General features: G+C 34.0%; 1 long non-coding RNA gene across 1 annotated transcript; it reads right to left on the bottom strand.

Moving 5' to 3' along the window:
• Positions 1-2,511: 2,511 nt before the first annotated feature.
• Positions 2,512-25,172, bottom strand: LOC143043566 (uncharacterized). Its single transcript, XR_012968471.1, has 5 exons — positions 25,111-25,172; positions 19,907-19,991; positions 9,800-9,987; positions 8,945-9,029; positions 2,512-2,667 (listed from the first exon to the last, which is right to left on the bottom strand). It is a non-coding gene; the product is annotated as an uncharacterized LOC143043566 (long non-coding RNA).
• Between the last annotated feature and the right edge of the window lie 647 nt (positions 25,173-25,819).

Below are 25,819 nucleotides of genomic sequence, written 5' to 3'. Positions count from 1 at the left end.
TTGTACATGTTGTACTTATAATCTAACTCAGTAAATTCTTTGACTAGTTCTCGATATCAAAAACCCTAGTGTAAAACAAATTAATTATACATAGATTTATTTCTCTACAATCTAAATCGTTGGTATATATACGAGGGATCGTCCACGTTGAGATATATAAACACAATAAGATGGTGATAAGGGAATGTCACTATCTAAAAAAGGATAATTAACAATCGGAAATGATAAAGTATCTTTTTTTATAATTTTGGTGTTAAGCTTCCCTTTAATGATTTACACATATACATATCCAGGAAAGGGCAGTGTTTATTGCTAGTATTAGCTAGTTTACAAAACTACTGACCTCAACTTCAAAAAGGAGATTAAGAAGTTTCGTATCAAATAGCAAAGTAGCTTATATATAGGAAGACCCTTAAAACTGACTTACTAAAAACGTTATCAATCAACTGACCAATTTAAAAACATCTGCGATATTCCTGAATTGATTTAGTTATTTTTCTACAATTATTCATAGTTATAGTGTATATAATCGTATTAACAGAACACTTAACCACCTAGACTGAACAGACGTTAAGCTATATTTTGTCACAGATATATAGTCATCAAAGGTACCAGGATTATAATTAAGTACGCCATACGCACGTTTCGTCTACATCAGACTCATCAGTGACGCTCATATCAAAATATGTATAAAGCCAAACAAAAACAAAGTTGAAGAGCATTGAGGATCCAAAGTTTTAAAAAATGGTGCCAAATACGGCTAAGGTAATCTATGCATGGGATAAGAAAATCCTTAATTTTTAGTCAAATTCAAAGTTTTGTATACAGGAAATTTATAAAAATGACCACATTATTGACATTCATGTCAACACCGAAATGTTGAATACTTGGCTGGTGATACCCTCGGGGACGAAACGTCTACCAGCAGTGGGATCGACCCAGTGGTTTAAATAGTTATCCAAGATACCAGGATACAATTTAGTACACCAGACGCGCGTTTTGTCTACATAATAATCATCAGTGACGCTCATATTAAAATATTTATAGAGCAAAACAAGAACAAATTTGAAGAGCATTGAGGATCCAAAATTCCCAGTACGGCTAAGGTAATCTATGCCTGCGATGACAAAATTTTTAGCTTTTCGTTTCGTAAAATTCAAAGTTTTTTAAACAGGAAATTTATAAAAATTACCACATTATTGATATTCATGTCAACACCGAAATGTTGACTACTGGGCTGGTGATACCCTTGGGAACGAAACGTCCACAAGCAGTGGCATCGACCCAGTGGTGCAAATAGTTGTCAAAGGTACCAGGATTATAATTTAGTACGTCAGACGTGCGTTTCGTCTACATAAGACTCATCAGTGACGCTCATATATAAAAATATTTATAAAGCCAAACAAGAACAAAAATGAAGAGTATTTAGGATCCAAAATTCCAAAAAGTGGTGCCAAATACGGCTATGGTAATCTATGGAAATCCTTAGTTTTTCGTAAAATGTCAAGTTTTGTCAACAGGAAATTTATAAAAATGACCAACTTATTGATATTGTATTCGTCTAAAATTGGTTTAGCTCCAAAAAGACAGATCTTTAAATTTGTGTTATCACATTTTCGTTCTTCTTTAAATGGGATTCAAGACCTTGCGACATCTTGGCACCGTGTTTAGTGTCGTAGACCACTCGTCAATGTAGACTAGCTCGTCTGCTTTCGTAACAAAGTACATGATGGATAGTGGCAAGCGGGGAATTCACCTTTCAGACCAGTAGCTTGTCTGTTGTAAAGGATGATAATGTTAATTACGATACTGCGACATCAAACTTTTAAATTCTATTTTACATATATTTTAAAATATGTGACTACTGTATGACATTCATTCTTCATCATATAACACGTGATTCTTCAGGCATAACACCATTTATATATAAGGTGTCTCAACTATATTTATCGTCCTGTTCATTGACGTATAAGTCTTTTTTTTTTGTTTTACACCCCAAATAAACAAGACTAACCATATCTGTATGTGAGTACATGCATTATTCAGTTACTGATGACAGTAATTGGAAGTATGATAAAAGGCATCAACATGCATTAAGGTTTGTTTCGAATGTCTACTTTATAAGCAAACAAAACGTCAGAACCACTTTAGAATTAAACTTTACAAAACGAATGAAGTGATTAACAATTATGCATATCATGCCTAAGTATTTCAACACAGGAAAATATATATCCCAGTTAATCTGCTTCCACAGAGATCATGTGAAAAAACTGTAAACAATGTCCTTTGTAATCTACCACTAACATATAGTTTGTGTCCTCAAACATGTTTAACACACCACATTTCACATGTGCCTGTCCCAAGCCAAGAACCGCCATTTCTAGGGTTATCATTTGTTTGTGTAAGTCATATTTTTTTTTCATAACCTTTGACTTTTACATGTTAGTTTTGTATAAATTAAAAGAGAATTATCGGATTTTCTTTATGATGTGAAAGTGTCTTTACCGGGAGTGGTAGCAAAAATCTTAATTATATCAGCTTCTTTTGGTAACTTGTCTAATCGGCATCCAGAATCATGTTGAACCACTCTATGGAAAGCTTCATTGTTTTGTATCTGTTGAATATCCTCACCTCGACATGCTTGGAATATAAACATTTTCGGTTTTCCTAAAATTAATTGAGTTAGTGAAAAGTTATTTATTTACTAATGGCTTATTATTATTTATATATGACTAAAACTGAAATAGTAGTCGAGTCATGCGCGGAAAGGAATTTAAACTGAAAGTTGAAGAAATACATGAAATAACTCAGATTTATCTCCATTAGGAATGCTCAAAGCGGAACGATTAATTCGCTTGACTCGTTTCCTTAATTTGATGATTTTTTCGTTGATTGGATTATACTGAAAAAGTAATGGTAAACACACTATAATTTGTTTGGTTGTGTTCCTATGTACAAGCAAATTGTATCAAACACAAAGGTCTCTATTCCTTAAAAATACACGTTGTATGGTATGAGCAAACTGTTTATTGTTTTTACACCAAGATATTTGTCTCTGTATTCTCTCTGACTTTCTTTTATGTATTTACCTGTAGACAGGTTTATGTGTACTGAGTATTCAGTCAACTAAATAGTCCCGTTCTGTCTGTATTTGTTGGAGTGATTGGAGTATCAGGGACGTTCAAACTGATTCTGAGAATTTTGTTAAGTATTCTTCATTCAACGTCCACTAAACACTCAATAAATGATTAGTCAATATTGAATATGCCATTTTACGTTATGGAAATTGTCAGTCAATCAATTTTTGTTTTTAAATTTAATAATTTATTTGTTTCATCATTCAACCCACCAACAAACCATTCCATCTCTATAAAGAGCATGTCATTTGATATTGTACAAACAATTTATTAATGATACACAGTTGTAGGAGAAAGATCACTCAACGATAGAATAAATGAACATCTAGCAGATATAAGAAATACCAGAGAAAAAATCTGTAGCTGAACATTTTAACCAAAGGATATGACAACATGCAAAATCCGCAAATAATACAAGATATATTGAGACGCAGTTGATGCAAAAACTTAATACAGTTATGCCATTTAGGAGCAATATTAAATAAGGACTTTAATTAATAAAATTTTCTTTACTTCATTTTTTATTTATAAAAAGATATTATGAAGTAATATTAATGTGATATCAAAGTTTGTGTAGTAATTAAATTATCAATGAGAGATATATATATATATATATATATATACAACTCGTCTAAACATCAACCCAACAATGTTAGATCTGTAAATTTGCGAAAGCAAATTTTTTTGTTCTTCCCTCGCCGGGATTCGAACCCATGCTACTGTGATATCGTGACACCAAATCGCCTGCACTGCAGCCGTCCCGCTAGACCACACGACCACCTGGGCTCTCAAAAAAGAGCTTTCGCTGGCCGTGTGTTACCTTTCCACGTCAGTTTTAATCTAGCGGCGTACTGCAGTACATGATATATAAGGCATGAAGATGTTATTGTTACAGATCAGCTAAATTATCTATAGTAAAGGATCCTACAAATTAATGTAAGATACAGTCACAGAAAATAATTATATTTATAAGTACGTCTGAGTCAGTGACAACCCTACAACAGATGTGTCCATCGGATCCCCATCAATGATGGTGATACATGGCTGTGTATATAATGTATATACAACTCGTCTAAACATCAACCCAACAATGTTAGATCTGTAAATTTGCTTTCGCAAATTTTTGGTTCTTCCCTCGCCGGGATTCGAACCCATGCTACTGTGATATCGTGACACCAAATCGCCTGCACTGCAGCCGTCCCGCTAGACCACACGACCACCTGGGCTCTTAAAACAGAGCTTTCGCTGGCCGTGTGTTACCTTTCCACGTCAGTTTTAATCTAGCGGCGTACTGCAGTACATGATATATAAGGCATGAAGATGTTATTGTTACAGATCAGCTAAATTATCTATAGTAAAGGATCCTACAAATTAATGTAAGATACAGTCAAGATATCACAGTAGCATGGGTTCGAATCCCGGAGAGGGAAGAAACAAAAATTTGCTAAAGCAAATTTACAGATCTAACATTGTTGGGTTGATGTTTAGACGAGTTGTATATACATTATGTACACAGCCATGTATCACCATCATTGATGGGGATCCGATGGACACATCTGTTGTAGGGTTGTCACTGACTCAGACGTACTTATAAATATAATTATTTTCTGTGACTGTATCTTACATTAATTTGTAGGATCCTTTACTATAGATAATTTAGCTGATCTGTAACAATAACATCTTCATGCCTTATATATCATGTACTGCAGTACGCCGCTAGATTAAAACTGACGTGGAAAGGTAACACACGGCCAGCGAAAGCTCTTTTTTGAGAGCCCAGGTGGTCGTGTGGTCTAGCGGGACGGCTACAGTGCAGGCGATTTGGTGTCACGATATCACAGTAGCATGGGTTCGAATCCCGGCGAGGGAAGAACCAAAAATTTGCGAAAGCAAATTTACAGATCTAACATTGTTGGGTTGATGTTTAGACGAGTTGTATATACATTATGTACACAGCCATGTATCACCATCATTGATGGGGATCCGATGGACACATCTGTTGTAGGGTTGTCACTGACTCAGACGTACTTGTAAATATAATTATTTTCTGTGACTGTAGCTTACATTAATTAGTAGGATCCTTTACTATAGATAATTTAGCTGATCTGTAACAATAACATCTTCATGCCTTATATATCATGTACTGCAGTACGCCGCTAGATTAAAACTGACGTGGAAAGGTAACACACGGCCAGCGAAAGCCCTTTTTTGGGAGCCCAGGTGGTCGTGTGGTCTAGCGGGACGGCTGCAGTGCAGGCGATTTGGTGTCACGATATCACAGTAGCATGGGTTCGAATCCCGGCGAGGGAAGAACCAAAAATTTGCGAAAGCAAATTTACAGATCTAACATTGTTGGGTTGATGTTTAGACGAGTTGTATATACATTATGTACACAGCCATGTATCACCATCATTGATGGGGATCCGATGGACACATCTGTTTTAGGGTTGTCACTGACTCAGACGTACTTATAAATATAATTATTTTCTGTGACTGTATCTTACATTAATTTGTAGGATCCTTTACTATAGATAATTTAGCTGATCTGTAACAATAACATCTTCATGCCTTATATATCATGTACTGCAGTACGCCGCTAGATTAAAACTGACGTGGAAAGGTAACACACGGCCAGCGAAAGCTCTTTTTTGAGAGCCCAGGTGGTCGTGTGGTCTAGCGGGACGGCTACAGTGCAGGCGATTTGGTGTCACGATATCACAGTAGCATGGGTTCGAATCCCGGCGAGGGAAGAACCAAAAATTTGCGAAAGCAAATTTACAGATCTAACATTGTTGGGTTGATGTTTAGACGAGTTGTATATACATTATGTACACAGCCATGTATCACCATCATTGATGGGGATCCGATGGACACATCTGTTGTAGGGTTGTCACTGACTCAGACGTACTTGTAAATATAATTATTTTCTGTGACTGTAGCTTACATTAATTAGTAGGATCCTTTACTATAGATAATTTAGCTGATCTGTAACAATAACATCTTCATGCCTTATATATCATGTACTGCAGTACGCCGCTAGATTAAAACTGACGTGGAAAGGTAACACACGGCCAGCGAAAGCCCTTTTTTGGGAGCCCAGGTGGTCGTGTGGTCTAGCGGGACGGCTGCAGTGCAGGCGATTTGGTGTCACGATATCACAGTAGCATGGGTTCGAATCCCGGCGAGGGAAGAACCAAAAATTTGCGAAAGCAAATTTACAGATCTAACATTGTTGGGTTGATGTTTAGACGAGTTGTATATACATTATGTACACAGCCATGTATCACCATCATTGATGGGGATCCGATGGACACATCTGTTGTAGGGTTGTCACTGACTCAGACGTACTTATAAATATAATTATTTTCTGTGACTGTATCTTACATTAATTTGTAGGATCCTTTACTATAGATAATTTAGCTGATCTGTAACAATAACATCTTCATGCCTTATATATCATGTACTGCAGTACGCCGCTAGATTAAAACTGACGTGGAAAGGTAACACACGGCCAGCGAAAGCCCTTTTTTGGGAGCCCAGGTGGTCGTGTGGTCTAGCGGGACGGCTGCAGTGCAGGCGATTTGGTGTCACGATATCACAGTAGCATGGGTTCGAATCCCGGCGAGGGAAGAACCAAAAATTTGCGAAAGCAAATTTACAGATCTAACATTGTTGGGTTGATGTTTAGACGAGTTGTATATACATTATGTACACAGCCATGTATCACCATCATTGATGGGGATCCGATGGACACATCTGTTGTAGGGTTGTCACTGACTCAGACGTACTTGTAAATATAATTATTTTCTGTGACTGTAGCTTACATTAATTAGTAGGATCCTTTACTATAGATAATATAGCTGATCTGTAACAATAACATCTTCATGCCTTATATATCATGTACTGCAGTACGCCGCTAGATTAAAACTGACGTGGAAAGGTAACACACGGCCAGCGAAAGCCCTTTTTTGGGAGCCCAGGTGGTCGTGTGGTCTAGCGGGACGGCTGCAGTGCAGGCGATTTGGTGTCACGATATCACAGTAGCATGGGTTCGAATCCCGGCGAGGGAAGAACCAAAAATTTGCGAAAGCAAATTTACAGATCTAACATTGTTGGGTTGATGTTTAGACGAGTTGTATATACATTATGTACACAGCCATGTATCACCATCATTGATGGGGATCCGAATGACACATCTGTTGTAGGGTTGTCACTGACTCAGACGTACTTATAAATATAATTATTTTCTGTGACTGTATCTTACATTAATTTGTAGGATCCTTTACTATAGATAATTTAGCTGATCTGTAACAATAACATCTTCATGCCTTATATATCATGTACTGCAGTACGCCGCTAGATTAAAACTGACGTGGAAAGGTAACACACGGCCAGCGAAAGCTCTTTTTTGAGAGCCCAGGTGGTCGTGTGGTCTAGCGGGACGGCTGCAGTGCAGGCGATTTGGTGTCACGATATCACAGTAGCATGGGTTCGAAGCCCGGCGAGGGAAGAACCAAAAATTTGCGAAAGCAAATTTACAGATCTAACATTGTTGGGTTGATGTTTAGACGAGTTGTATATACATTATGTACACAGCCATGTATCACCATCATTGATGGGGATCCGATGGACACATCTGTTGTAGGGTTGTCACTGACTCAGACGTACTTATAAATATAATTATTTTCTGTGACTGTATCTTACATTAATTTGTAGGATCCTTTACTATAGATAATTTAGCTGATCTGTAACAATAACATCTTCATGCCTTATATATCATGTACTGCAGTACGCCGCTAGATTAAAACTGACGTGGAAAGGTAACACACGGCCAGCGAAAGCTCTTTTTTGAGAGCCCAGGTGGTCGTGTGGTCTAGCGGGACGGCTGCAGTGCAGGCGATTTGGTGTCACGATATCACAGTAGCATGGGTTCGAAGCCCGGCGAGGGAAGAACCAAAAATTTGCGAAAGCAAATTTACAGATCTAACATTGTTGGGTTGATGTTTAGACGAGTTGTATATACATTATGTACACAGCCATGTATCACCATCATTGATGGGGATCCGATGGACACATCTGTTGTAGGGTTGTCACTGACTCAGACGTACTTATATATTTAACATCTTAATGATTGTGAAAGGAAAAATGTCTACCATGTAGATAAGAAGAAGGGAAAAAAAGAAACTGAAGAGGGCCATTGACCAAAACGCCTTTAGTAGTAAGAAATTAGTATTCTAAATTTATTAATTGATTAACAATAATATCAACAAAGCAATCCATCAAATAACATATTTAACTTACAAAACGAAATTTCCTGAACAATTGTTTCCCTATCCGGCTTGAACAATTGCTTTAATTTTTAGTACATCTGTGTGATGGGATGTATTTGGAAGGGGTAGCAATCCGTTAAAATGATCCGGTATCTAACTGTTTCACTCTATACAACTTCGACATTCAATTGTCATGTCTTTTGAGGTACGTTTTACAAAGCATATTTAGTGGTCTAAGAAAACAACATATGTGTACCATTATTGTCAACGAAATTAGATTGTGTGTATGCTCATTCGACATGATTTATTTAGATTTGTTATTATCCATATTTGATATAGCAAAGTGTTTCGTAGTGTTTTTGCAAAGCTGGTAGGTAAAGCATATCTTGGTATCCAGTAGATTGATGAATTGCATATGGCGTCTGGTTTAATTTATAATATATTCCTGCTTGTTACTCTCCTTACAGAAATATGGTTAGATTATTTGGGTTTTATTTCTTTCATTGCAAATATTAATTGATTTTTAAATGTACATACCAACGAATTTTTTCATTTTATCGTTTTTGAAGTAGTCAACTATTTCATCCATTTCTATAAAGTCATCTGTGGTTGCAATGCCTCGCTATAAAAGGAAGTGCAAGAGAACATGTAAATCCCAAATTCTTTATATAATATATTTGATACCTTTAAAGTGCTAGTCTCGGACATATACTAATAGTGATTTTGGGAGTTTTACATTACCCGTTTGATATCAATCTTTTCGACAAAATAGTTCTTGATGTAATGTAACGAGATTTGGAAGATATAACATGGCAGAAATTATTTACACTAATTGGTTTCAGTGGTATCTGTAAAACGGCAAATGTAAAAATGATATGCGTTGATATAAATACCACCAGGAGATTAACTGTTTTTATCATTCGTATTCGGATCAATGGCGGAAGTGGCTGATACTTTTTGTTTGTTGGTCTGGTTCTATTTATTTGGGAGTAGGGCAAAACGTTTATTGAATGCATTTTGTCATAATATGTTATTTATCGAAGATAATTGCTTGCTTCATGCAAAATTTAAAATATTTTATTTACATTCATGTAGGAATACATCATAAGTTAAACGAAATAACTTTCGTAAGATTTTCTAAATTTTCTGAGAGAGGCAAATGCAAATCATAAAAATCAAAAGCAAAGATTCTGCATTTTCCAAGCCTTCATGTAAATTAAATGTTTTTAAGCATGTTACGAATATGATCGCATATACTCATTATTAAAATGGTACATTAAGTCAATTGTAGACTCATGCAAAGACGGATAAATTGACATTTGTTTTGAATAACTTTACTGTCGATCAAATAATTGATAACAAATGTATTCATGTAACTGTTGTTCATCTTACCTCACTTCCGTGGCTCATGATAACGCAAATAAAACAATGATATTTTGATGAGTTCCTGCTAAGGTAGTTATGTCGCACATCTTCAAGGCATGTTCGAAGTTCCTCTGTAGTCATATCGACTCGACAATCGATGTCATACTTTAGTTTCGTGAAAAATGTACACAAATTTCCCACATCCTCTTCTGAACCTTAAATCAGATTGAGTATAGGTTTACTACATGACCACATAAAAGAGAAAACAAATCCGGGTTACAAACTAATTCGGGAGGAAAACACTGAAGTGCAACATATAAACAAAAGGAGCCTGTAATTCAGTGGTTATCGTTTGTATATGTCTAATATTTTTGTTTTTCGTTCATTTTTTTTATGTAAATAAGGCCGTTAGCTTTTCTCGTTCGAATTAATTTACATTTTCATTTCCGGGTCTTTTATAACTGATTATGCGGTATGGGCTTGGCTCATTGTCGAAGGCCGTACGGTCACCTATAGTTGTTAATTTCTGTGTCATTTTGGTCTCCTGTGGACAGTTGTCTCATTGGCAATCAAACCACATCTTCTTTTATTTTTATAGAAATTTCAACATACATAAAAGGTGTGTGTATACTACAAGAGTAGTTAAGTTGTTATTTAAGATAATTAAAAATATCCAGGGGCCTCTTTTATTCTAAGGACAATCTTCTCGTTTGGAATGTGAACATAAGGTAATTGATTAAAGATAGGTTGAAAATATTATAGTTAGAAATGGTTAAATAATAGAACACGGGTAAATTATTTTCGCCTGCGACCCAATGTTTGATTTATTAAGATGACGATTTGGTTGAGATCATTACTTGTTCTTCGTTCATAAATTTCCGTGTTAGTTAAAGTAATCTTTTATTTCTCGATTTTAGAATTGTTTAAATCGTAAACATTATTGTCTTGTCCGTCCAGTGTCTATTTTAAAAGAGGGTTTCAAGATAACAGAGGGACAGTCAAACTCATAGATCGAAAATAAACTGACAAAAGCTATGTCTAAATAAGAAAAATACAAACAGACAAATTATAGTACACGATACACAATATAGAAAAATAAAGACTACGCAACACGAACCCCTACAAAACTTGGGGTGATCTCAGGGGCTCCGGAAGGGTAAGCAGATCCTGCTCCATATGTGGTTCACATCGTGTTGCTCGTGTTATTACTAACCCGGTAAATAGTCTAACTCGGTAGGTCACATTTTCAATTCAATTTTATGAAAAAACAAGCAGAAATGCATATGCTTTTTTTAACTATTAATTGTGTAATTTCTATGCTTTCATATCTGACGGATTGAAATTTTCCTTTGGATCAAATTCTTTAGACTTTTGTGAAATTTCCACCTCTCATCCTTTTCGCAATATTCAAATTCTGTATCAAATATATGCAGATTATTGCCATGGATACAACAGAAAGAGATTATATTTCACTATTATAAATATTGTAAATCAATTCTTATAAATATTCTTTTTCCATATATACGCACATGTATACCATGTATTACACCAAATATTTAGTCTTATTTGTAAGAAACGAAGGGAAAGAACAATTATTAGTGTAAATTTGAAGTTGTTTTTCTAACTGTGTATTGCTACCTATACCTATATGTTGTGAAGCATAATATACACTTCAGGTAGGAATAAAGAATCCGTGCTCCAAAAGGCATTGTTTTAGTGTAGTGTTTCTATTATCACTCACAAAGAGCATGGTAACTTTAATGACAAAGGGGCATCTAGAGCACTGAAAAGATCAACAAACGGGCACGTAGATTATATTAAGAATTAGAGGAAGGGCAATGAATGGTTATATTGCATTGGTAAAGTATGGCCTGACAGTTATTGATAAAATCAGAGTTTAAGATAGCAATCAATAAAATAGTAATGTTTTTAAATTTCCCGCCTGTATTTGTATTTTAAAAGATCCCTGCAAAGTAAACGTGTCATGCATGGCACCTTTATCGTTTATGCTGTGCATATGATACAATGGATATAATGTATTTCTATTTTTTTAGTTAAGGTATAACTCCATATGGATGTGCTCCTAATAAAAGGAGGCCAATACTATAAAAAGTGTACTTCAGGTTTACTGGTTTACTATTTTGAATGCATTACAGGGCTATTGATCGAAGGACCAGTTTGATTTTTTTCCCCGCAAAATGGTGTCTTGTCAAATTCGAAACATTAATAGAATTTATTTTTTTCACAGCTTTTGTTTATTTAACAGAGTAAAACGGTGTCGATCTAAAAAGAGTCAAATTTTTAAACAAGATACCCGAACTGTGATGTAGCCAAGTTTGATTAAATTCTTCTCAGCAGTTTCAGAGGAGAAGTTTTTTGTAAAAGTTCACAAAAATTTACGAAAATGGTAAAAATATGAGTTTAAAGGGCAATAACTCCCGAGGGGGTCAACTGACAATTTTGACCATATTGACTTATTTGTAGATCTTACTGGGCTGAACATTATTACTGTTTTGTGATATAATTTGTTGAAATAGAGCTAGTTAAATATTATTTAAATATCACCTGAATTTAATCAATAAATGTCAACTCGATGAGTTCTTATCTGCACATGCAGCTACTGTACTCGTAAACAGTAAAACAGATGTTTTTATCCTCATTGTTTTCAACACTTTAAATATCCAGGTTTAAAAAGTTATGTGATTGACAACTTGCAATTGGTCATCCACAACTCATAACTGCAGCAAGATGGCAGATAATCAGCATGAGAGAAGCAGTTATGTCGATGTGACAATTTACGTATTGGTTGTCAACACCATTTCACTATAAGTCGTTTTGAGAATAAAAATCAGGCAACAAACTGTGTTAAAGACCTTCCGAGATCAAGAAGACCCCCGATAACATCTGCTAGGGAAAATGAAGCAAAATGAAGGTTAATCAGAAAAAAAACACCCATTGCAAACAATACAATCCTAAAAAGAGAGTGATGACCATACAGGAGCCTTTAAACAAGAACTGTTCGAGATATGCTCATCGCTACTGGTTATCGTGCGATAAGACCATTCCGGGAACCTTTGCCTACAAACAGACACACAGTTTCCCGTACCCAATATAGTGCAGAGCTCGCCAAAGTTGGAAATTAGCATCGTGAAGGACGATCCATTCTTCCAATGGAAGTCAGTTTATCTTCCTTTGCCCGATCGTAGCCCAAATTTGAATCATATCGAGCATATAGGGGACACTATTGGTCGTAAAGTGATCGAATGACACCCCAGTTCAAACACGTCATGCAATAAACAATGCCCTTCATCAGGAATGGTTGCTACTACCTACGCAAAAAATTAGTCGACTTATGGCAGGAATTAGAAGACGTAAAGATGCGGTTATCCGTTTGAATGGAGGCTGCGCACAAAGTACTAATTCTTTGGCGTTTAACGATCAACCATGATGTGAACAACCATCTAAAGAAGAATTATTTTGAAATGTCTGACATTGTAAAATTCGACTACAGTACAAGTTGTAAAATTCGACTACAGTAAAAGTTGTAAAATGCAGTTTTTTGTACAAAAAACGTAATTTTGTTTTAAAAATTTTGGGTGGATAAAACATTTTTTTCATACATTTTTTGTTCCTTGTAATGCCAATGTTATCATTAACTACTTTTCAATATTATTTTACAAATATATTATCATATTCCATTCAAAATAAGAGGCTGATTTTTCAAGTTTTAAAAAATCTAGGTGTTGCAATACTTTTTTCCATGTGTATATATAATAATATTCGAGATATTAACTAAAAAGAGCAAAATTTCCTTAAAATTACAAATTCAGAGGCAGCAAACTAAGAACGGGTTGTCTGATTCATCTGAACAATTCAGGGTAGATAGATCTCAACCTAATAAAGGTGTCACCCTGTGTCAGATTTGCTGTCAATGCTTTTGTTTCAGAGACTGCATTTTACCCCTATTGTTCTATTTTTAGTCATGGCGCCAATCTTTTTTGGTCGGCTTGGTCATATGAAACACTTTTAAAACTAGATACTCCAATAATGATTGTGGCCAAGTTTGGTTAACTTTGGTCAAGTTGTTTCAGAGGAGAAGATGTTTGTAAAAGTTAGGACGACGGGCGACGGACGACGGACGCCAAGTGATGAGAAAAGCTTAAGTCGCCCTTTGGGCCAGGTGAGCTCAAACGGGCAGAGCTTCTTTCCTTTTAAACATGCCTAGGTAAACACTATAGTGTCATCATTCCTTACATTCTGTTACCAAAGAATTCTACTTAGAACTTGTGTAACCTTTCATTTCCCTTGGCATATTTTCGATCCCTGAAAATTTTATATCACTACTGTACACAAGATGGACGACATTGTTTCTTGTCCTTTTTTTATTAAGTTAAGCAGAATATTCAGATACATAAGTGTTGATTTTGTTTTGTTATTATCAGAACAAAACATTACTTTCCAATATTGTTATTTATTCTTTTATTAGCAGACTCAATAAAGTAAAACAAGACACGCTCACATACCGTGAAGGGAAAATGCATATTGCTCTATTGAACCATAATCTCAAAATGATTTTGAGTAAGAAATTTTACCTTTTGAAAAGTAAATTCACAAAAATACCGAACTTCGATGAATACTTTAAACAGAAAAGCCTCAATCAACTAACAAAATCTAAAGCTTGGTACAGTCATTGTTTTATGTATGTAACTATCGATATAAAAATATTGTTTGGCATAACGGACAGAAGAAAAGAGAGTGAACTTGTAGTCCTTAAAAAAGCGTTTTTAATGAATGCACTAAGCATTGAGCTATAATAAAATATAGGCTCTCAAATACACATATAAACTCTATATATATTCTATAATAGTATCAAATTTACTTATTACTATAGCTAGGCATATTAATAAATACCACATACTATTTATAGCCGATAGACCAGCAATACTGGTGGACCCTATATTTTTTTAATATAAATATAATTGATATACACAATATACATGAAGCATAAAAAGTAATGCACGATCAATAAACTTTCATTAAAAACATCAGTAGAAAAAACTAGTAAATTGTGTTAAAAACAATGTGGGCTCTGTTATCAACGATCCCGCCGGCCTGGAAAAACCAACAAAAACGAGTTACCTCGGTTGAAACTCCATGTAAGCTGCAGTCAAAAGACTACATTTTAAATAAAGTGGAAACATGTGGGAAACCTGTATCCAAACCAAAATGCTCGGAAGACCGTCTCGAGAGTGACACTTGAACTGTATATAACTGAATTAAATATACTGTATGGAATAAGTAATACATCAAGTTACTTTCTAGTAAGAATTCCTTCATAAATACAAATAAGAATGACAATTCAATATAAAATGAAATTTATTTCACTGTTGTCCAGTCTGATGCTTGGCTAGAAATGACGAACAAGGGAACATATTCCCGCTAACTATTAGTATCAAGTGATATGTATATATACGTGTACATAAGAAATACCCGTATCAATAGTATTCACTTGTCCCGTTATTACAATAATTTCCAACTATACTATCGAACCGTTGGAAATTATAAGTATCAACTTTACTAATTACTATAGCTAGGCATATTAATAAATACCAAATGCTATTTATAGCCGATAGCCCAGCAATACTAGAACCACAGAGAAAAGGCAGTTCATTTTACAACCCAAGTGTTTGTGAAACTGACATTATCTTTTCAAATGTATCATCTATGTACCCGTTCTTACTTGTGTCGGACTTCAACCTCCCGTGTCTCTAAATGCAACTTTCGTTCACATCAGACTGGGCAGCAGCGGTAGCACCGCCTGAACTAAGAGAATGTAAACCTAGATTAAGATTAGGGGCGACAATTCTAGTTCTTTTTACAATATTATTTTAGCTGATGTGTAACTCATCTTCTTATTCTTATGTATAAATTTTGCTATACCCTTAGATCTAAATATAGGTCTAAAAACAAATAAATTAGATTTCTCATCTAAACTAGCTAACTGAATATATCTATTGTACATATTGAATGGACAAGCTAAAGTGCTACCTTTTGAAATCAAAATTTTATTACCCTGTCGGTATTGATCAATTTTAGTACGTGAAATATGTATCTCTAAAAAATCATCGAAAACTGTGATATCTTTACATTTTAAAGAGCTAAGCTCATCGTAACGCAAAAACCCTGAATAACCTATCAAAACCATGGTCAAATCACGAACTATCATTAAATCTTCTGAACTTTCGTACAATGAACATAAATCAATAAGAATAGTATTGTTAATTGGATCCTTTTTGACTACTAGTCTACCGTTCAAACGTTTTGTAGATTCAGTCAGAGATTTAACATACGAATTGTTAGTAGGATCATTGAAACCATTAAGCTCATGGGCCAATTTGACAGCGGAGTCTATTGCACTGGGAGAACAAAGTTTGTCAATACGATATGTCAAATAAACATGAACTGGGTTAGCATGTAATTCTGACATTTTGTGTTTATTAATAAAAGTTTTCCATCGTTTGAAACCATAAAAGTACTTTTTACTGGTATTTTCGGGTTAGGATTCCACAATAAAGCTCGACATCTTGTTTGTTGTCCGGGGATATACCACTGTTGTATAAGGCAGCCTGGACGTTTTGTTCCAATCTTAAACCTGCAAATAATATTGATTACATTAAAATTCTAGTTTGATTGCTAACATATGAAATCTCAGACTACGTTCACCAAATACGCCATTTTTACAACTACGTTTAACGGCTGAGTGCTCTTTTGGTAAACATTGTGTACCTTTAATAAATTTAGTGAGATTGTTAGATACGAATAGCAACGGCCAGCATGGAGCTGATTTTCATGCCGGTATAACAAGCGTGCTGTTGGCTTTGTCGTTTTCTACTTTACGTACGACCATGGAAATGAGTGATGGTGGTGGACCTAAACAATTTGTTTCTGTGTTCCAGTTTTGACTTAATGCGTCAACTGCTTCCGTACGGGGATACCGTAGTTAAGAGTTAAATCGTTCACACTGTGTATTATAGTGTGTGGCGAATCTGTCTATTGTATATGGACCCCATAAGCTATTGATTTCATCAAATATATCAAAATGAATAGCCCAATCATCGTGATCAGTGTGTCAACTGAGCTTGTCTGCGTGTGTGTTGTTCTCTCTCGGAACCCATTTTGTAATTATGTTTATATTGCTATCAACACAGGTTTGTTTAATGTCAATAGCTATATCTTGTAATTTCTGTTTCTTATTTCCTACTCTCTGTATAAATTTTGACGATTTTGTCACTAAATGTATTATCAAAAGTGTGTACAAATCTATTGACGCATTCTATTTCGCGCCATGTGGAACTTTCGTTCCTTTCTCGTAATGTCCAGATACCGGACATTTCCTTGCAAAAAGATTTGCATGTAAATCTGAGGTTGAATAACCACCAAAGCCTACATCTGAGGCGTCACAAAACATTTCTATATCAATAGTATCAAACTGATCGACTTTACAAAAGTCGACTCAAGCATCATTTAGCTTTTGCAATCAAATGGACCAAAAATGTATTTCATCAATTGCCTTTTTGCAAATCTTGCCTGGTGTATCCCAACTTGCTCTACCTATGATACAATCATAAAGGTATCTAGTGTTCAATCTAACTAAATCACCAATAACTATCTGATATATATATATACTGACCTAAAATGCTAGCTAAAAATCTAGATCCAAAAAATTCCACCCCTTCGTTTGTTTCTTCTATTAAAAATCTAATCTTTTTCTCAGTTTTCGTAATTCTTTCTTCATAAACAAATAGTTTACCTATATTTGTATCCCAAGTATACCCTAGCCATTTTAATCTCTGGCTTGGTAACCAAAAACACTTCTCATGTGCGATCAAAAATCCCAAATTTTCTAGTTTATATATAACTATTTGACTGCTCTGAATGCATTTTTCAAAATTGCTATCTCCAACCAACCCATCGTCTAGAGACATTATTATCCTTTTGCCTTCTGATCGCAAATGCTTAACTACTTCTCTAAGTACTTTTGTAAATATGTACCCTGCAGTTGGTATACCGAAAGGAAGAACATTGAAAACTAAATATCTCGTATCTGCATCAAAATTCCAAGAAAACCCTAAGAAAGTTCTGTGTATATCTAAGATTTCCAAATGATGATAAGCAGATCTGATATCGATACTAAATAAATAGTATCTTGCTATCTTGGTGGATGTGAATTCAAATGCCTGCAATCTAGTACTAATCTTGGTTTATTTTTAAAAAATGCTACTGTAAGTGGATTTACTACAGTTGGTTTAGAATAAACCTCAGAAATGAAACTTGTTTTAAGAAGTTTGTAAATCTCAAATTCTGCATTGCTTAAAGATGATCTGGTTTTTTTTCAAATGTTTAACCTCTGGTCCAGTTTTTAACGGTAACTTATACCCGTTTTTAATAACATCAATAATATATGTAATAGTAGTAAAAGCTTTCCATTCATATAATTTTGACCTCAATTTACCTACTGGCGAGACTTCTAGTTAAAAGTGATCACCAATGACACTTGGTTTCCATTGAGTAATTTCTATCGTATGTTTATCTTCTGCTTTGTTTACATTTGCATTGAATGAATTTCCAGGTTGACCAATATAACATTCTTTCATATTATTATACAAATTAGTACATTCAAAATTTTAAATATACTTATCTTATCTTTCTTTTCAGGACAATCATTCGCCCAATGGTCCTTGTTGTCACAATTAAAACATCTCCCTGTCCTCCAAGTAGGGATTAGATCTCTCTCTTTGGTGGAATATGGCACTTTCCTGACTGTCTTCGTTGACTGTTTAGCTTATCTGACTTGATCCTACGTTCAGCTCTATTTTGCGCTCTTATCATCTTATTTTCATCTTCGGAGTCGTCGTCAATTGGATTAGTTGTGAACTCCTTCGCGACTCTTAAACACAATTCGGATGAATCAGCGAGTTTAATGAGTTTCTGTCTGTCTCTTTCAATGGCCACACCTTTAACAATCTTGTCTCTAGCTGGCTGAATTGAGTCTACGGATAAATCTGGTCCGTCTACCTGTCCTTTTGCTTCCGTTAACCTCGTCAGGACTTTAACCTCATGCTTGTACTGGTTTGTGTTCCCCTTCCGTTGGAAAGTATACTTCTCCGACAAAGTCTCCTCAATCTTTGAGATCTGGGATTACCTGATATCTCGCTGAGACTGCTAGATATTTCTCTCGAATGTGGATAGCCTGTTATCTATCAAAGCTGTGATTTGGTTAAGGCTATCTTGTTGTGAAGCAGATACTGCATTTTGTACTTCTTGGACAATTACTTGCTTTACGGAAGTATTTAAACCTGGGTCCGTCATACTTCACTGTTGTCCAGTCTGATGCTTGGCTAGAAGTGACCAACAAGGGAAAATATTCCCGCTAAATATCAGTATCACGTGATATATATATACGTGTACATAAGGAATACCCGTATCAATAGTATTCACTATTACCGTTATTACAATAATTTCCCGCTATAATATCGAAACGTTGGAATATATAAATATTTGCAGGTTATCAATATCCGTACGTGACTTCTTTTTCGCATCTTCATAAATATTACTAGAACACACCCGTGATATCGCGGGTTCTAGACTGATATATAACTTTGCGTATGTCTTATTTTAGTATTGGTATTGTCATCTGATAAAGTCATGCCGATAATAACATGTATAAGGTGCAAAGTTTTTAATTTGGAAAACAAAAGGGCCTGGAATGGAGAATTTTTACTCAACAGTATACAGCAAAATTCTAAATACACTGTTTGGAGGTGCGCCTGTCAGATGCGGAACGTACATATAAGGTAATAGGTAACAGGTAAATATACTATTGGTATCAGTGTCGGACTCGATCCGGAACTTCTTAATTATTGGCAATATTAATTACGTGGAAAACAAATGGGCCTAGAGTGGTGTAATTTTTAATCAACACCATTGTACTATATTAGTTATATATAAAGAAGAATTCTTTGATTCATCGTTTTTACGTGATGACGGCTGACAAATTGGACCTCGTAATTTTAGTATTATAGATTGTGTTATTGTATGTACATGTATCAGTGCATTTTATCAAAAGAAATATACCTTTCCGTTCTTTTTCACCAGAAAACATGAAGTTTATTATCAACAGCAATCCCTTTTTTTCAGATTTGTCGTATTTATTAACCCACTGTAAAAGGAAACAAATAAATGATAGGTTTACTACTCATTAAACATGTTTTCTTGCTATTTTAACTTAACAGTTTACTGTCAAACTCAGAAAAGAAGCAACCAAAGTCTATTGCATTGATCAATTCAACAACTATATCGTTATTTTGATGATATTTGTTTTAATAAATTAAATAGTATTCCTATTAATATACCAGCGAAATTTACACGAAGCAACTGTCTTTGAGTAGGCCGAATATAGATAGACATTACTGTCTTTTCGTAGATTAAGTATTTAAGTTTTACAAGGGAAACTTCTCACAAAATATTATGAAAAAGGGACTTCCCTATCCATCGGTTATTGACGATTTTCTTTTGGCATCATTTAAGTTAAAAAAAACTCGCAAACAGTTTGCTTTACTTGTGTCTGCAGTGATGTTTATTTAGCTAAACTTCTATATTTATTAAGAGTTAGTTACTTAGTCAAGGATAACATTATCATGCATGACATATTTACTAAATTCTAAATTCCTTCTTTACTTCAGAGATTTGATTGCAAAGTTTTGCCTTACTTATAGAAACATGCAAAAAATAAAACAACACATCAAAATTTTACAATGATGCTGTTGATCGAACCCTAATGTGAGACACGATCCGGGTACACGATCAACACAATGTTTATTTTTCAAAAATTTATAAAACATTAGATATCAGATGGAAAATACAACACTATTGTATTCGTTAATAAAATTAAGTATATTTCGTAAAAGCGCAGGCTACTGTCGCTACAAGGCATCACTCGCACCAGCAAAGTGGAAAGGGATAAAAAGTATAAACTTGTTTCCCAATCTTCTATAAATGAATTGTGTTGTTCCGCAAGCAAGATTTTCTTAAACATAGTGCGTATGGACATCGTGATATTTTAAAACACGTAGAATAATGATGCTAGCATTCTATATACTGGGAAGGACACGTGACTGTCACAGTTGCAACCCAAATCATTAGATAGTTAAAATGTAACCAGTCAACCTGTATGCAGCAGGGGACTATGTATTACCGTTGTAACATGTGTATTTTTCTCGCTACACTGAAGACCTGTTGGTGACCTTCTGCTGTTGTTTATTTTCTATGGTCGGGTTGTTGTCTCTTTGGCACATTCCCCATTTCTATTTTCAATTTTATGTAACATATAAAATAAGAAAAAATGGGTAAAGTTGTTTTACCGTGTAAAAGAGTCATGTATTTTTTTGGAATATTAAGATGATTTTCTGATGATTTGATGAGATGTTTTTCCGTAGCCTAGTCAATTTACCTCTAAAATCACTCAAACTACAACTAATTGCAACACAAGCTTTTTTAGTGCAAATTATAATATAGACTTGTACTAACAAAGTAACACACTAAAACTATAAAACGATATAATTTGCGGAAAAGGTTATTTTGGGTGAAATATGTGTTTTTTTAGGGGGGAAATGCTGAAAACTTGAAAAGAAGAAAAAATATTATTTATTGTTGCATTTATTTACCTAAATCTTGTGGAAGAGAGGAACCTTATTTTAATAGACTATTATGTAGTCCTCTAGCTAGTATTATTCATGTTGAAGTAATTTTGAGGTAAAATGAGTGATTTTTAGTAAAAAGAAACACGTCGAAAACTGGAAACGCAGAAAATCTCTGTGGTTAATGGTTAATATTTTTTGAAGTTTGATCTATATAGAAAAAAGAACATTCTATTTTTTGTTTATTTTGCGAAGTCCTTTATTTTTTAATTTTAATATTTGGGTTATTTAGTTGAATGTATGTTTTAAGACAGAAAACCAAATAACTGGAAACGAAAAAAATCTTGGTTATTGGTGGTTAAAACTTTCGAATTGGGATATAAATAGAAATAATTATACTTCCTGTAAGAAATCCTTCTATAGTAGCATTGCTCTATTTTTGTATAGTTTTTTGAAGAAACAATAGCGTTAACTGATCTATGCGCAAATAGTATGTCTTGCTGTTGCAACAGACTATTGATTATCACGTCGATCATAGTCAATTTCACGTGAAAAGGCGGAGCTTAGTTGCTTTGACAGAGAAGTGGTTTGAATTTATTAGCCTGATAATGAATTAACTACTATATGTAATATTACAATTGAACAATATGGGAAAAGTAGATATCATTTTCATTTTTCTGAAATTTTAAGAGACTTAAAAATACTGGTGTTTCAATGTTTTATTTTTTGTTTCATCTGCTGACTGCCGTTGAAGCCAAAATTGTTTGAATACTTTAGAAGTCATTTGTAACAGATACATAGTTGTGATAACTGTTTTTTAATGTTATTGAGTACTATAGAAAATGTTAAGGGGAATGGAATGGAAGGGGTAGGGTATGGAGTAAACCTCGTTTAGACAAACTCCAAAACAATACAGGACAATTAAAGCTATGACACGATGCCTTTTTGGCACTGCTTCATCTTACAGTCAAAACTGAATTCATAACTTCAACAATGAGTAAAATATGGGTTCCTAATAGCAAGTTAAAGTCTACCACCAGCTTAGGCAGAACTCTACATGCTCTACTTGTTTAACTAGTCAATAATGATTTATATCAGATAGAGTTAAAAATCCATCATTTCACCTCAAAACACGTACTTTTGAATTTACTTGTAACTCTCTCTAAAAGAGGGACGAAAGATACCAGAGGGACAGTCAAACTCATAAATTGAAAATAAACTGACAACGCCATAGCTAAAAATAAAAAAAGACAAACAGACAAACAATAGTACACATGAGACAACATAGAAGAATAAATAACACGAACCCCACAAAAATCTAGGGGCGTGCACTATTGTCTCTCACCATGGCTACTATTTTCGCATAGTCATGTAAAATACAACATTATGATATAAATACTATCTGGTGTTTATTTCAAGAGTCCTATAGTTATACGTATAAAAAAAATGTAATTCTTTTGTAAAATAGGACGTGTACAGAAAAATTGTGAAAATGGAAATAAAAAGCTCGGTTATTCATGGTTAAAACTTTTAACATAGGATCTTTATAGACAGACTTAATTACATTATGTCTATATGGATATGTATTCCTCTTGTTATTGATAATTTTAAAATCAATAATTACCAATTTGTTGTGTGAAATATTTCGTTTTACGAACTAGTAACAAAATAAGAATGTGTCCATAGTACATGGATGACCCACCGCACTATCATTTTTTATGTCCGGAAATTGGTATCAAAACTTTTGTGTGTACCCCTGAAAACCTGAATGTGGTGGTCTGAAACATTAATCAAAGGATTATGACAAAGAACTAACATGGGTTGTCTGTTATATGAAATATTATGGTCAAAGATATATATGTATACATAAAGAAGCATTACCAAGTTCCTTCTTTCAGATATCTCATTGAATTAATTTAATCAAAGGAAATCAGCTTTAGCCTAAGAACTTTAAAAAGTAGGCGACTTATGGCCAATGATAGTCCTGTCTAATCTGAAATTTTTGTTAGTTGTTTGGGTTGCTTTCTAAGTGACTTTAAAAATCTCAAATCTCTCTTCATTCATAATTATACTATATTACTCATTTGAACGAAATAAAAAAATACTTAAACAAAGTACATGTTTAGCTTTTAAGGTCCACTAAACTAAACACATCAGTGATATTTTGGTAGTATGTTTGAAACCATGATTTATTGTAAATTCTCCCAAATCTAAAAACATAAGAAGATGTTGTATGATTGGCAATGACAAAAATGTCCACAAGACTTGAGATAACAATGATGAGGGTGTGGATGTTAACAACTTTAATAGCTCATCTTTAGAATATAAAAATATTAAGACAATAAATGAAAAAATAAATATGATAGAGAGCAAACAATAACAACTTAGTTGTGATAATCATATTCATAGTGTGAAGGGTTAACCATGTTTGCTAGCACTCAGTCCTCTCATAGTTAGGAGCAGTTGTGAAAGAGCAAACAACATAAGTGCAAATTGTAAAACTCAGTGGGAAAGGGCTCTACTCAAAAAGGTCGGCACAGCGTATATATTAAACCAATTAACAAAATGACAATGAGTTCTAGTAGCTAGTTGAAAGCTAATTATAGTTGATGAATAAATACTCTTAGCACCGACTAAAATATAAATCAGTACACATCCGATTAGAAACCAGTGAAAAGTGGGTTTAGTGTTATCATTATATATTATATTGATTTTTTGAGAGGCGAATTTCATGCTATGGAACTTGCGACCTTGCGGGTTTAGTGTTACAGACAAAGCCTTATTTATATACTGAGATCGTCGCTAATTACATGAGTAGTTATTTGCTTCAGGAGCCTGGAATTTATTTGTGAAAACATATTAAACACTCATCAGTCTTTTTTTTCTGAAAAACATTGTTCTATTCTAGATCTTATTATGTTTGTTCAAGTAGAAAAATAAAAATACATGTTTTCTTTTAAAAGTTGTGGAAAAAAATAAATTAAAAACTTTGAATTTTTAAAATTAAGTCTTTCAATTTTTAAAACAAATTTTATTGGCCTAAAACATGTGTTTCGAGAACACATTCCCCAACTTAAATTAACGTAAACACAGGGGCAGATTTCTTTGAAAAACCTAGTAAGATTGTGACTATGTTGGTAAATCTAAATCAGAATAGTCTTCTGTAGTAGGTTACATACAATCATTATTGTGGAGAATTAGATCTTTGAATTGAAAAATAGCAGAAAACAATTTCGGTCTTTATCTTTATCTAAATATTCAAATTTTGATACAGGAAGGTGATGCATTTGTAATTTTATTCTTGTGAATTGAGATAATTATGCATTGTATTGTATTACTTGAATTGTTTTAAAAAATACAGAACATCTTTTGTATAATTTTTTTTCAACTTTTGCAAATAAGGGGAAGCAACTCATATTACCTTACTTTTACTACCAAATATTTTCATGAATTAAACCACTTTCCGCAAAATATATTTTTGTATAGTTTTAGTATGTTGTTCATCAACAGTAATAGACTTGTTGTTCAGAGAAAAACTTTGTGTTGCAATTAGTTGCAGGTTGTTCACTAAATTGACTAAACTATTAAATCATTTTATGTTTTAGTCTAATGTGTTGTACTAACTTGTGATGCATTGCTTACTTGCTTTTTTCTTGAAGGAATAACTGGGGGTCTTATTCGATCGGCATGTGTAGAAGAAGCACCTATCAGAAATAAAATTACATTATGAATGAATAAGTTGTATGAACATAAATCATAAACAATTCGAATACCACTACAAATCAATAACTAATTGTAAAGTGTCTAAAATTGCTTACTTTAGTCTGCTTAATTTTTTAACTGATATTATCATATATATCATTTTGATGACGTGTTTAACAACAATCAATCACCAAATTTGTCAGAACCAACAAAATACATTTTTCTTTCTAACATGTTCATTTATTCATATGAACTATTAGAAAGAATTGCAAGCAGCAACGCTATCATTTAATTTCCCATGATTTGTAATGTACCTATTCAAAGTTTGGTGATCTTTCAAAGTCACATATCAAATCAAATTGATTTGAATTATGCAAATGATACAGACAAGTCTGCTCCTTATCTTAGTTTATATTAAACAATTGACAGTAATGGTAGGTAAATAACAACACTATAGGAAAACGAAGATGATTTAAGCTTTCTGAGCTTTTAACGTCAATGTGGCAACATTTAAACAGCACCTTCAAATGATGTATATTACTTCCACATACGATATTCTAGAGCGTTTGTGTAAATTCGCGATTTATTGGTAAGGTTAATTGATAATAATTAATTTATTTGTGTCTTTAATTTAGTATCACTGAATTTG

Source organism: Mytilus galloprovincialis, chromosome 8, assembly GCF_965363235.1.
Source record: "Mytilus galloprovincialis chromosome 8, xbMytGall1.hap1.1, whole genome shotgun sequence".
NCBI lineage: Eukaryota > Metazoa > Mollusca > Bivalvia > Mytilida > Mytilidae > Mytilus > Mytilus galloprovincialis.
This window is presented reverse-complemented; position numbering and strand designations above follow the sequence as displayed.